Here is a 14,273-nt window from a genome sequence, read left to right on the forward strand (position 1 = left end):
TACAAAAATGAAATGAAAGATTAACCACAGACTATGTGGTTAATGTAAAGCTAAAATGATAGCGCTTCTAAAAGAAAACATTTAGAACATATCCTTGTCAGCTGGAGTAGGTAAAAATTTCTTAGGACACAGGGGCTCAGGTGGCTCAGATGGTTTAGCGTCTCACTCTTGGTTTCAGCTCAGGTCACAATCAAGTTCATGAGATGAAGCCCTGTGCTGGAATCCACCCTCAACCTGAGAGTCTGCTGGGAATTTTCTCTCTGCCTCTCCCTCTGCTCTTGTTCTCTCTCTCCAAAAAAATAAATAACTAAAATCTTTAAAAAAAGAATTTCTTAGGGCACAGAAGGGCTAACCATAAGAGAAAATACTGATAAACTGCCTTAATGAAAACTGTATGTCTATATAATGTCTATATAAAATGTCTACATAGGGCGCCTGGGTGGCTCAGTGGGTTAAGCCTCTGCCTTCAGCTCAGGTCATGATCTCAGGGTCCTGGGATCAAGTCCCGCATCGGGCTCTCTGCTCCGCAGGGAGCCTGCTTCCTCCTCTCTCTCTCTCTCTGCCTGCCTCTCTGCCTACTTGTGATCTCTGTCAAATAAATAAATAAAGTATTTTTTTAAAAATGTCTATATAAAAAATTGTTAATCACTTTTTGCTTGGTTTTATTCTTTATCAGTTTGCAAGGATATTAAAAAAAAAAACAGTCTGGGGGCACCTGGGTGGCTCAGTGGGTTAAGCCTCTGCTTTCGACTCAGGTCATATCTCAGGGTCCTGAGATCGAGCCACACATTGGGCTCTCTGCTCAGCAGGGAGCCTGCTTCCCCTTCTCCCTCTCCACCTGCATCTCTGCCTACTTGTTATCTCTCTCTGTCAAATAAATAAATAAAATCTTAAAAAAATAAATCAGTCTGCAGAGGGCAATGCAAATAATACGTAATCAAGCTAAATGGCCCCATTTGTAACTCTATACCGAATAAAGGTACAGATTTCCTCTAACACAAATTTCATAACTTTATCAGGATTCTCATGGAAGTCTGAGGAGTTCCAAGGCCACCAGATTTACTCCAAAAGATTCTGGTATACTTTCTCTTTTGTAGCTCAAATTAGGATTCAACTTCCAGCCATGGCCTTTAAAAGTTAATTTTTTGTGCTGTTCCAGTACCAGTCTAAGGTAGACACTAAAAGCTCGCACAATATCTGCTGTGCGTAACTAGTATTCTTACTGATAAACAAGAGTGTCTTCCCTAACTCTCAAGTATTTTACAGAAAGTAAGAATTCAGTGTATGCTAAAAGTAGCAAACTAAGTAACCCTCTTTCTCTTAGTTGTATCTATATCACTGTGATTGTTCTTAAACCTAGGTCTTTCTACGTTATCTTCTTATCTGCTGTTTGGGAAATAAGGAATCATCTGCAATACCAGAAGCAGCTGGAAGTCTTGGTACCAGAATACTTCCCTTTGGTTTCACAGTGTGGATGCCTATACTAAGTCACAAAGTCTATGAAAACTGTTTTTCTTTGGTTTCCTTTTTTAAAAAATCTCAATTAAAATGGACTAAATTAGCAAAATATCAAAAAATACAGGGGGAAAAACACATACTCAAAAAGAAAACATAATTCTGCACAGTATAAATACTGGTAAGAAACTTAATGAAATTCTCATTTAAATCATCTTTTCTCTAACTAGTAAAATTTGTATGAATCCATTAAGTTGAAATAAAGGTTACAAGTGACTATTTTGCCAAAATGAAATTATTAAAATATCTTCCAGCAATTCTATAAAAAATAATTGGAAAAAGAAGTTTTTCATGAATATTTTGAGAAAGAGTAACAGTTATTAGGTTTCACAGGGCATTCATTTCCTGCTCACCACATTACACAATTTAACAAAAAATAAGCTCATTGGGTTAGCTGAAAAACATTCCTGCATTCACTAAAATATTTTAGTGAAATCTTTCAGTTAATCTTAACCATTAAAAAAGCTTCCAAAGCCAGCCTCAGTTGAGAACAAAAACTTTAGTATAGCAAGATGGGAGGGGAAGATAAGGGACCAACACCGAGGGCACACTAGTGTGAGGGGCTTTTCTGTCCTAAGTGCTTTCATAATAATACTAGCCCATTTAATCATTACAATAATTCAAATCTTCTCATTTTAGTTATAAGCTGAAGAATTTGCCCAAGCCAGAATTAGCACTCAGATGTATTGTTGGTGACACCAAATTCCCAATCCTTTACCACCAGACTGCTGTAACAAAAACAAAGCCGCCTCCTGACTTGGATGACCACACCTCCTAGTTGGTTTGCCCAAGACCTTTTAAGTTCATGATCCTAAGCACAATTACTAATAGTCCCTCATCCTTCACTTTGAAAAGTACCACAGTTGAACAATAAATTTTTGGTCCACCTAGCACATGGCAAATAAGAAGTAAATAAATCACAAAACGCTCTTTAAATAAAACCCTAGTTGAACCAAAACTTTCCTTTCAGACCACAGAATATTCACTAAAAGGTTACTATATACCAGACACTGATTGAGGAAAAGACCTTGTCCTCAAGGAACAAAGGCAGACAAAAACAATCTGCTCAAAGGCATCACTATAATAGCTTGGGTACTGCCTAGCAAATTAACAAGCCCAGAGATTACCCTAAACACAAAGTTTCAGAAATAACAACACCTGCATTTTAAACAGAATGAGGAACTCCTGGCTAAAAAAGGAAAGCCTTTTCATAAATTTCAAAAATGGCAAAGTATTTTGGCCTACCTCAAAGGCATATTGTGAGGAAGAAAAAAATGCTTATCCACATTTCCCTGTGTTAGTAGTCTTCATTAATGACACTAGACTATTATACCAAAATGAAATGTTACAAAAAAAAAAAAAATCAATTACAATGCATGTGCTCTCCTCTAGGAAAGTATCATTTCAACTTCCTAGAAGAGTATCTTCATCAATATATGGAACAAAAACATCTTATCTGAATAATAAAAGAAGTATCTTTACTATCTTTACAAGTGCCTCTACGGAGTTCTATGGTATACACTACAGACAGAACCTTTGGTCAAACAAGTTTAATCCTTATTTATTAAGCACTTAGGGTTTATTTATTACCAAATCAAAAATCCGAAAGGGAAGAACTGTTTCCTGAGGTATCTAATGGACCTTTCCACATGGTAACTTAAAAAAAAATGTTTGTTTTTTTAAAGTTATGCTATGTTAGAGGTCCCTAGGTTCTATTTTCGTAAGTCTTGCAGTGAAAAGCACCCATTTAATAACAATTTATCAAATTAAAAATTTGAAAACAGCTATAGATCTCTTACTGAAGAACCAGTTATTTCAACAAATTTCATAGCTAGATCCATGAAAACGCTTTTCCAGGGAATGAGACAGCTAAGAAAAAGATACTCCCATAGAAAAGAGAAATTAAAGGACTGAACTCAGCAGCCCAGAAAACGTGAGCAACTCATTTCATTCCTCAGCAAAGCGAAGATAATATTAGCTTGCTGAATAGTTACTTGTGAAAAAGAGAGATGCCTCACAAAGTACTCGGAAATTTTAGCTATCAGTTCCATACAGTTAATCCTCCATTATTATATGAGTGATGGTGAAAGGTTATTACTAAGAATAAAAAGTAAGAGGTATCCATAAACAGCCAATATTCCAAAAATCACTTTTATATTTAGTTTTCATATACTAAAAGTCAGTTTCATTTTGAAAGTGAAGACACCAACAGAGAAGTCGTCTTGAACTGTGTTCTCCAAAGAAGCCTGAGAAATCAAAGTTCAGGTAATTCATGCTAGGGACAAACCATCTGTAAATAAGCACAGGTTGAATTGTATACTAAAGGGATCTTGCTTTTCATTCATTAGATATTTCAGTTACTTAAGTGTGTTATGAGTTTATTAACACTAAATGTATTTACTCTCACTCTCTTCATTATACAGTCTATACAGTCAATTAGAACAAGGATGTGTACATCAAACTACCCTCAATGAACACCTGTTAAATTGAAGTTAGACTTTTTCCTCTATTCAAGAAGTTTGGGGTATAGGGAGGGAGACTCCATTACAAACAATTCCAAGTGGGATTCTTAATTTTTTATCTTGTTTTATCAAATATACTGTAATAAGGAGGCTATATACACATTCTATTGAAAGCTATGTGCCAGGGATGCCTGGATGGCTCAGTCCGCTAAGTGTCTACCTTCGGCTCAGGTCATGATCCCAGGGTCCCGGGATTGAGTCTGCATCAGGCTCCCTGCTCAGTGGGGAGTCTGCTTCTCCCTCTCCCTCTACCCCACGCCTGCTCATGCTCTCTCTCTCAATAAATAAAATCTTTTTAAAAAAGCTATGTGCCAAAAAAAAAAAAAAAGCTATGTGCCAAATATTTTATATGCATATGTACTTTATATATACATTAACTCATTTAATCCTTTTATGACATAGGCACTACTTTTTTTTTTTTTTTTTAAGATTTTATTTACTTATTTGACAGAGACAGAGATCATGACCTGAGCCGAAGGCAGAGGTTTAACCCACTGAGCCACTCAGGCACCCCTGACATAGGCACTATTATAACCTTCATTTTAGAGATAAAGAAAGTGAGCTTAAGGAACTTGCCCAAGGTCACACAGCCAGAAGTGTCAGAGCCAGGTCTGAAATCCAAGCTGAAATCCAAGAAGTCTGACTCCAAAGTCCCATATGCTTAAACTCCAGTATTGTCTGAACGATCTCAAGCAAACCAGTGGCTCCCAATGACATAAAACTAAGTTATTGCACCATTCCATACAATATATTCATTTATTCAAGAACTTAGAGCATTTTAGACTCAACAATATTGATTTTATATTATGGGTTATAATCCAATGCTGCTCAGTTTATTTTGCTGTTGAAATCATTCCAGCCGCTGAGAGCTCTTTCAGCTGGCTCCTAGGCTCCTCTGACATATCTTTCTCATTACAGGGCTGGGTGGTGGTGGTGGTGGTGGTGGTGGTGGTGGTAGGTGGTTGTTGTTAGAGCACTTCCTTACTTTCTGGCACTACAAGATGTTCCAGGCTCATCTTGTAGATTTCCTGCCCGGTCCTAGACTCAGCCATTTCTCCAAGGAGCTCTTGTCCCTTGTATTAGAAACTAACATCTGGGTTCTAGGTGTTGCTCCTGGGTTTCTTTAAATCTCAGCTGATACAGCACAGTGTGTGGGTATAATCCCACGAATGTATACAGGTATATAAGCATTTCGATATGTAACCATCTGTACTAAGCTAAACATGAGTTTATGCTCATGTTCCCAACTCCAATCTATCACCACTTGAATCATTCTAGCTTCTCCCCTTGCTTATCTGTAAATCCAGACCCTAACAGTGAGAAGTCTGTCTCTTAACCATCTATTTACTAATTGTTCACTTGCACTACACACACGTAACAGTATCAAAATTAATCTGCACCTTCATGGGATATAACTTTATCAATTAGAATACAATGCTTATATGAAATTCCTTGTCTTAGATTCCACTCATTTCCAAGGTTACTTAGTTCAACACATCCCTTCTTCCCTTTTCAGTAAGGTTATTTCATACATTTCTAATACAATTAGATTCTCTTGTCACAGCCTGCATTCTTCCCTGGGACCTCTTTACCTCCTAAATGACGTTTAATTTGCACAAAGGTAAAGTTTACTTTGTGCTGTAAAGACCTATGGGTTTTGAAAAATTCATAATGTCATATCCACCATTAGGGTATCCAGTAGAATAGTTTTATCAAGCAGTATTTTAACTAAATTACATGGTACTAGGAGCACCTGGTGGGCTTGGCCTGTAGAAAATGTAACTCCTGATCTCAGGGTCGTGGGTTGGAGCGTACTTAAAAAAATTGTAATAAATTACAAGGTACTACAGTCCTCTATGGAAGCAATGCGGTTGGGTAGAGAAGCTGAAGTCAAGAGCTGTGAATTTAATGCTATTCACAAGCCACAGATAGACTCTAGGACTATCGGCTATTCTGTCACGGTCCCAAGAGCCTCACTGTAAAATGAATGGGTTCAATTAGACAATTATATATATACACCATTCATTAAACAGTGTATCAGGGATGGTGCTAACCATTTAACACAGATTACCTTACTCCTAACAACTATATGAAGTAGATACTATTATCTCCATTTAAAAGATGACACTAAGGGGGTGCCTGAGTGGCTCAGTTGGTTAAGTGTCTGCCTTCAACCAGGGTCATGATCTCTGGGTCCTGGGACTGAGCCCTTCATCAGGTTTCCTGATCAACAGGAGTCTGCTTCCTTCTCTCTCCCCCCCCCCGCCCTCCCCACCACTTGTTCTCTCTCTCAAATAAATAAATAAAATCTCAAGGGAAAAAAAAAAATGACATTAAGTCTTCATACTAACTCGCAGAAGATTACCTAGCCAGGGAGTTATAAAGACTCTAGAGCAGGAGTCAGGACAATATGGCCTGCATGTCAAATCCACCCCACCACCGATTGTTGTATTCTTGATAGGTAAGAATGGTTTTTACATTTTTTTTTAAAAAGATTTTTCTTGTTGGGACGCCTGGGTGGCTCAGTTGGTTAAGCGGCTGCCTTCGGCTCAGGTCATGATCCCAGCGTCCTGGGATCGAGTCCCATATCGGGCTCCTTGCTCGGCGGGGAGCCTGCTTCTCCCTCTGCCTCTGCCTGCCACTCTGTCTGCCTGTGCTCGCTCGCTCTCTCTAACAAATAAATAAATTTAAAAAAAAATTTTTAAAAAAAAAGATTTTTCTTGTTTATTTATTTGACAGACAGAGTTCACAAGAAGGCAGAGAGGCAGGCGGGGGGGGGGGGAGCAGGCTCCCCGCTGAGCAGAGAGCCCGATAGGGGATTCGATCCCAGGACTCCAGGATCATGACCTGAGCCGAAGGCAGAGGCTCAACCCACTGAGCCACCCAGGCGCCCCTGGTTTTTACATTTTTAAATAAAGGGGGGGAATCATATTTCATGACACATGAAAACTACATGAAATTTAAAAAAAAATTTTTTTAGATTTTATTTATTTGACAGACAGAGATCACAAGTAGGCAGAGAAGCAGGCAGAGAGAGGAGGCAGGCGCCCTGCTGAGCAGAAAGCCCAATGCAGGGCTCAATCCCAAGACCCAGGGATCATGACCCAAGCCGAAGGCAGAAGCTTTAACCCACCGAGCCACCCAGGTGCCCCTGAAATTAAGATTTTAGTGCCCATAAATAAAGTTTTGTTGGAACACAGCCCCACTCATTCACTTATATATTGACTATGGCTATTTTCTCATTGTAGAAGGGCAGAGTTGAGAGGCTGCCACAGGGAAGGTATGACCAGCAAAACATAGATTTATTATTTGACCACTTACAGGAAAACATTTCCTAGCCCTGCCCTAGAGCCTGGGTCTACTACTACATTCTAAGAATGACCCTAAAAAGAGCAAACTATTACTAACATTAGAATAACATCCAAGACAGAAACATTTTAGACACTGAACTAAAACGCTTAAAGTTGCCATACCACCTCTTTAAGTTATAATCTCAACTAAAAAGATATTTCTATTGATATCTAATAGTATTCATTACATCAACACAAAGGTTAATGCATTGCAACTATTTTCTTTATTGATATATTTTCCCATCCTTATCTAAGAAAAAGATCTGAGATATTTTCTATTCAAAAAGGTCCTGATTTCAATACTTTATAAACTAAAACTTTAGATTAAACTAATTAAACTGCCAAAATAAAATGGTACTCTTAATTATAGCTAACACCTGTTGAGAGCACTATGTGCCAGAGACCATTCTAAGCAATTACTCATTTATGCCCTCATTTCTCACAATTATCCTCTATGAAGTAGGTACAATTATTCTCCTAATTTAATAAATGAAGAAACTGAAGCTTAAATAGCTTTCCAAAGGTTTGAAAGTTAGTAAGAGGGAGAGTTAAAATTCAAACCCAGGTAACCTGGCTCTAAGATCTAAAAAAGGCTCAGCTTTAATACACTGCCACTGGATTACAATGCTTCTGTTTTAAAAAGGCAGATTAGGTCCTTTAAACAAATGAAAACAATGTCTCAATAAATTTTTTTAAAGAAGACTAGAAGTATGGTGACTAACATTACACACACACACACACACACACACACACACACAAAGACTAAAAACTAAGTGCCATTGGATGTCCAGTCCATTAAGTGTTTCAGTCCATTTAGTGTCTGCCTCCGGTTCAGGTCATGATCCTAGAGTCCTTGGATTGAGTTCCACATCCCCACAATGGGCTCCTTGCTCAGTGGGGAGCCTGCTGCTCCCCTGCTTGTGCTCTCTCACACATGTTCTCTGACAAATAAATAAATAACCCCCCCAAAACAAACAAACAAACAAAAAAAACAGGGGTGCCTGGGTAGCTCAGTAGGATAAGCCTCTGCCTTCGGCTCAGGTCATGATCTCAGAGTTCTGGGATCGAGCCCCGCATCGAGCCCTGCATTGGGATCTCTGCTCAGCAGGGAGCCTGCTTCCCCCCTCTGCCTTCTTGTGATCTCTCTCTGTCAAATAAATAAATAAAATTTTTAAAAACAAACAAGCAAACAAAAAACAAAATAAAACTAAGTACCACTAATTTATATCAGCAACTCAAAAGAATCTTTAGGTTCATACTTCTCTATGGCACCTAGAGTTTTCATAACCATGGGTTTATCTTTGCAGAGCCCCTCAGTACTTTCCATACATACACCTGGATTAATTCAGTTGTACATCCCCGGAGTCTACCCCACAGTCCCTTGAGTGGGGCAGATGCTCAACAAACTGTTGTTGGAAGGGTCAAAAAGCACTCATTAGGTGGGGCGCCTGAGTGGCTCAGTGGATTAAGCCTCTGCCTTCGGCTCAGGTCATGATCTCGGGGTCCTGGGATCGAGCCCCACATCTGGCTCTCTGCTCAGCGGGGAGCCTGCTTCCCCCTGTCTCTCTGACTACTTGTGATCTCTCTGTCTGTCTCTCTCTCTCTGCACCAAATAAATAAATAAAATCTTTAAAAAAAAAAAGCACTCATTAGGTGTTCAATAAATATTTATTGAATGAACAAAATAAGGAGTTTCATAAACCATTAGGTACAAGCATCATTAAATAGTTTGTTGACCTGAAATGAACTAGGACTGGATCGCAAAAGTTCTGGCTTTGTAACCCTTACATTGTGCGTGGTTTGTTCTTGAGCCTTAACCACCTTCTGTGCTAGTAAGTTTCATAAACAAACCACTCATTATACACCTGTCAAACAATATTCATCTTTCAAGCTAGTTCTAATTTTCCAGGATTATAATTCATGTTTTTCCTAATCCCATTTAATTTAATCAGTCCATCCCAGTCTTCATCATTCCATCATTGAGTCAAATTTCTTTATCTTCACATTGAAAGACTTACCACTGCCTTCATCATTTATACTGCCATTTTCTGGAAACTTCCCTCCTGCTTAATTTATTCTTCCTTGAGGTGCAATAATTGGAATCCATTCTATAGTCTAAGAGTGGATGTATTGCGGTTTTGTACCAAGATAATGTAGTCCATTTTTGTATTTTCTTTTTCATACCTCTCCAGGGAATGACTAACATTTTGTTGACTTTCGGGCAACACTCAGGCAACATTCTCAGGAATAAAGTGACCCGAACATTCTTTTTACCATACTGATGTTCATGAGCCATTTTTCTGTTCGTGCACAAAAATATGAAAGATTCACCCACAGTTTATTCTACTGAGGTACTAACTTCTTACACAGAAGAGCTAGCTATCACATAAAAACCTGAAGGTACTTTATTTGTTCTTTTACAAGAAGTAAGAACAGTTTTAGTACCATTACCAAAAGACAAGCTCTGTACTTGAATATCCTGAGTAGATCCTATATGCCATATAGGTTGTTCCTTCCTACCATGTAACAAATAGTTTCCCTTCTCCCAAATCAAAACTAAATGTATGTCATGGCCTTGAATGTGTTTATTTCCTCAAAGACAAAAATAAACCAACATTCGTCAATATGCTGTTTTATAGTTATAGTAAATATGTCATTTTATTTCAGAAGTGAAAATCATTATCTCTATTTTACATGTAAGAGAATTGAAACTCAAAAAAGTTGAGTAGCTTGGGGAACCTGGGTGGCTTAGTCAGTTAAGCATCCGACTCCATGCTCAGCAAGGAGTCTGCTTGAAGATTCCTTTTCCTTCTACCCTTCCCCTCACTCACATTCCCAAGTGCATGCTCTCTAAAATAAATAAATAAAGCTTCAAAAAAAAAAAGGTTTAGTTGCTTACCCAGTGGGTAAGTGGGACTCAAACCCAAATCTTTTCTAGCCTAAAAACAATGTCTTTCCATTACACTACCAGGTTCCCCCTTAGCTAAACTACCCCTTGCTCTTTCAGTAAGTCAACCTCATGTTACTGTGAACATGAATTTAAGAGTCAATAATTCTACTTCTTGTTAAAAAAACCACTGGTTCAGGGTGTCTGGGTGGCTCAGTGGATTGAGCCTCTGCCTTCGGCTCAGGTCATGATCTCAGGGTCCTGGGATCTAGCCCCGCATCCGGCTCTCTGCTCAGCAGGGAGCCTGCTTCCCCCTCTTTCTCTGCCTGCTGCTCTGCCTACTTGGGAAATCTCTCTGTCAAATAGATAAATAAAATATTTTAAAAAAAGAAAACAAAACAAAACACTGGTTAGCCCATATGAAATCACTTAGCTATGTGTCCATAAACTTGGATGGAAAAAAATTTTCAGCCTTATTTTCACTAACCCATAACTGAAATTAGCATTTCCTTCAATTCTGAATGTAGGCAGCACAGCACGATATTAGACTTTCACTGGTTATTTAATTCAGTAATAAAAAGGAAATTTCTTACATCATAAATTGTTTTCTAAATATGTGAACTATATTTTATACATTTAAATGTCATATTCTGAAAAGGCATTCATAGGTTTCTTTAGACTGCAAAGGAGTCCAGGGCACATAAAAAACATTAGGAACCCTGCTCTATAGGGTTGCCTGGCTGGCTCAAGTTGGTAGAGCATGTGACCCTTGATCTCAGGGCTTGGGAGTTCAAGCCCCACACTGGGTGTGGAGCCTATTTTAAAAAAGAGAAAAAGAAAAAAGAATCCTGCTTTATAGACCATCGCACAGGCTATCAATCCTTGGTGGTGAAGGTTTATAAAAGCATGTCACAGTTGATTTACTGTCTTTTAGGACATTAAAAATATGGATAGCATTTAGCCCCAAAGGTTTTTTTTTTTTTGTATCTAACTTGTCAACTATTTACTATTACTAATCTCCTGGTGAAATCCTAACTCCAAAGATGATGGTATTAGGTGGGAATAGAGCCGTCATGATTAGGACTAGTGTCCATAAGTGTTTAGTAAGTATTAGCAACTATGCTCTTCTCATCCTCTGCATGCTACAGCCTATCATATCAAAATGCTTAGGCTTTTTTTTTTTTTAAAGATTTTATTTATTTATTTAATGGGGGGGAACACAAGCAAGGGGAGTGGGAGAGGGAGAAGCAGGCTCCCCGCTGAGCAGGAAGCTGATGCAGGACTTCATCCCAGGACCCTGAGATCAAGACCCGGGCTAAACGCAGATGCTTAATGACTGAGCCCAGGTGCCCCCCAGAATGCTTAAGATTCAACTTTAAAACTTGTCATCAACTTCACTTATCTTCCCACACAAATTCAAAGTATCATAATAACTATCCTGTTCCAACCTCTTGAAAATTCACTGTGTCCCAGCATTTATATTTTGTGTGAACTTGTATGTTGACATGTTAAATCCCCAAACCAGTTTCAATCTTCTGGAGGGCAGAGAGGTGTCTATTATTCCCCCCCACCCCCCACCAGCCCTATGTCTACACAAGTAATAGCACTCAAAAGCTGTTATGATACCATTCCTTGGTAGTACTATGACAAATTCTTATTAAATAAAGTTATAACACCATACTTTATGGTCTGTTGTTTATACTTAATCACATTTCCACCCTGACATACTCAAAACGTTTTTATTAGTCATAAAATTTTCTAATGACATTTGTGCTCTTTACAGTTATTTCCTATTTAAAAGACACAGATCTTTAAAAATTAGTTTGGATTCTTCTGAAACAAAATAAAGAGGAAAAGAACACAGTAAACTAAAATAACAGAATTTAACCCTAAAAACACAAATTCATTTTATTATCTAGTAAGCATGTGAATTCTACCACATATAATAATCTCAAATTGCTGATTTAAAGGAAGAGTTTGAAAATTTCAAGCATAAAACACAAAGGTAATGGAATATTATTTGGCAACAAAAGGGAACGAAGTCCTGACACATGCTACTACAAAGATGAACCTTGAGAGCATGTTAAGTGAAAGAAGCCACTCACAAAAAGACACATTATTTTAGGATGCCCTTTGTATGCAATACCTGGAATAGGCAAATCTACAAAGACAGAAAATAGATTAGTGGTTGCTAGGGGCCAGGAGAAGGGCTGATGGGGGAGTGACTGCTAAGGGTGCTTCTTTTTGGAGTGATGAATTACATAGTGGTGAAAGCTGTACAACTATGAGTATATGAAATATCACAGAACTGTATACTTCAAAAGGGTGAGTCTTTTGGAATGTGAATTATATTGCAATAAAGTTGTTACTTATAAATAAATAAAATGCAGCCACTAGCAAACCACAATCAAAGTCTCCCTGGAAAAGGAAATCATGAAAGTCACTGATTGGAAAAGTAAGCTGGTCACCTGTGATTTCAGAGAACTCAACCTACTAATTTCATCTCCAAATCCTAGCAACAAGTACTCCAACATGAAACTAGACAGTGTATGAATCAAACGATTTGGCCACAGTTGGCTGTAAACTAAAATAGTGAGTGCCTTCTTGGGCTCTATCACTCCTAAACTGTAGGGGGCTTCCACCCTAGCTGATTACGGAAGTAGTAGTTTTCATCAGCAAGCTCAAGAAGTAATGTCAGAATAGGATGACACTTGCCTGGACGTTCTACAAAAGTCTGAAAGACCACAGTGGGTGTCCCCTACACACTCCTAAGTATGTGCACGTGTTAGGCTGTCCCCACATAACACCAACAAGCAGCAAGCACCATTTACCCATATCCCAACTTGCTTCTCATAAACTGACATACTATCAAGCTCTCAGATCTCATTTGCTTAAGAGGACAAATAAAGCCCTCAAAGGGCTCCCACTCGAGCTCAACCAGCCCCCGCCCCGACCCACCCCACCCCCAAACCCACACACGTGTTAGCCCGACACCGCCCCACCGGGTCCCACGTGCACCTGGTCTAACACACTCCCCACGTGTGGGCGCCCCCACGGGCTTCCTCGGCTATCTGAGGTCACCGCGTGACCCCGAGTCTCTAGAGGTATGAGAGGGGAAAGGACGAGGCCCAAGTCCCTGAGGTCCCAACCCTACGGGGAGTGTCCACACCCATCCTCCCCACTAACCCCAACAAATCCAAGGGCCGGGGGCGACGGCCCCTTTAAGACGCGGCCCAGTCGTCGCCTGCAGAGAGGGGCGCAACGGGGCCTACACAACCCCCCCCCCCGTTCGCCCGCCCACGTCTAGTCGCCTCACCTCGGGCCGCCGGGCCCCGCCGCCGCGGCGGCGGCGGAGGGGGGGCGGGGTGCGGGCGGGGTCCGAAGGGGGGGGTCGCCCCGCCGACGGTGGAGCCGCGGTTCGCTCTCTGAGGCCGGGGGACGGTGACTGCGTTGGGCGTGAACGCTCCTAGCTCGCTCCCTCGGCGGCTCCTGGGACCCCAAGATGGCGGCGGCGCTGAGGCGGCTGCGGGCGCTGGGCCGGCGGCGGCGGCGGCCACTTTCACTCACTGAGAGGAGCGGAGCAGGGACACGGGGAGCCATGGCGGGGGGGAGGAGAGGCGCCATAGCCAGGCCAGAACAATCGAGCCGCTACTCAGCTAGCTTATCCCCGCCCCGCCCACGCTCACAGATCGTCGCCAGCCCGTGGCCTCCCGCAGTGCCGCTGCCGTCGGCCTCGTGCAGCTCGCACCCCGCAGCTGCCGCCTGACGCCCAGTGCGGACTGGGGTTCGGGGGGAGACCCTGATCCATGCCATCTGAGTGCAGATTGGTCGGGGCTGGGACTGGCGAAGATTGCCGAAAGGCGGCGGGGAGGAGGAGGAGGATGTCATCGCTAGAGTGAGCAAGCAGATCTCGCGGGAGCAAATGTCGCGAGACCTCTCCAGTCCTGCAACCGCCAGAGAAAGGTTACTTTCCCCGGAAGTAACGTCAATCGAAACGGC

The 14,273-nt window shown here is 40.8% G+C and overlaps 1 protein-coding gene across 1 annotated transcript in view; it reads right to left on the reverse strand.

Moving 5' to 3' along the window:
- INO80 (INO80 complex ATPase subunit) overlaps positions 1 to 13,848 on the reverse strand; it is a 135,479-nt gene extending 121,631 nt beyond the window's left edge. Inside the window, exon 1 of the mRNA XM_080807448.1 lies at positions 13,591 to 13,848. The gene's annotated coding sequence lies outside the window, so the exon portion shown is untranslated. The remainder of the gene's footprint in view (positions 1 to 13,590) is intronic.
- Positions 13,849 to 14,273: the final 425 nt, after the last annotated feature.

This window comes from Martes martes (assembly GCF_963455335.1).
Source record: "Martes martes genome assembly, chromosome: 7".
NCBI classification, from domain to species: domain Eukaryota; kingdom Metazoa; phylum Chordata; class Mammalia; order Carnivora; family Mustelidae; genus Martes; species Martes martes.